Raw genomic sequence first — 984 nt, forward strand, 5'->3', positions numbered from 1 at the left:
AGCAAACTTATCCTACCTTGGTTTTCCGGCATGGAGCAATCTGCGTGGAACATTGCTCCACKCCAGCAWATGGACAACCAGTTTAAGTCCATATGATGATTTCAAAGTCTTCATCTCGACAAGAGCTAATGATCAGCACCTMMACTTCTTTTTAGTCCATATAACATTTAGTATTAATACTGAAAATGACAAAACATTTAATTCTCAACCATTAGCTYAAAATTATCCATTACCAGACAAATCTACAAATATGACATTGTACCTTTAAACTTGTAGGGCAATGTTTTGATGGCCATCATATTGGGTGGGATGCCCAGCTCACCCAGGTATCGCACTTCCTCCATTTTCTAGAGCTTCCTCTGAAGAAAAGGCCATGAGAAAACATATTTTATGTAAAACATCCTGTTCATTCACAAATCTATCAATGTTTTTGCTTTCGTGTGTCTGTCTGAAAGGCTTGATGTGGCAACTTTAAATAAACTCCTTCAGATGGCCATTAGTGTCCAGTTCCAGGTACTAAACMATACTTCTGTGGATTTCTGATGTAAAACACTGAGAGATTGATAAAAACACAGAAAGGGTTAACAACATTTTAAAAAAAGATTAAACATTAAAAACACATGGTTAAACAGAAACACAGGAGTCAGTGGATGATCTCTAGGAGAACATGGAGTTATTTGCAGTAGTAGTTCAAAYGGCGCCCCCTGCAGGAAGAAAGGTGCCATAGCTAATGAACAAAGTGTGATCCTCCTGAAGTACTKTAATTACCCTCAACTTCTCTGGTAGGTAATGGACTGGACCTTGTTTTACTAAAGTAAGTGTCAGAACAAAAAAATCAATATTTATTTATTAAACTTTCCGTCATCACATTTTCTTTCATARCTGCTTTAAAACAAGTAAATATCAGAAACTTATGCTAATGCAGGGAAACTATACTGAGGTGGAAGTTAGTTATTCCATTAGAGTACATATTCTAAATGTTTT

Source organism: Poecilia reticulata, unplaced genomic scaffold (assembly GCF_000633615.1).
Source record: "Poecilia reticulata strain Guanapo unplaced genomic scaffold, Guppy_female_1.0+MT scaffold_219, whole genome shotgun sequence".
Lineage (NCBI taxonomy): Eukaryota > Metazoa > Chordata > Actinopteri > Cyprinodontiformes > Poeciliidae > Poecilia > Poecilia reticulata.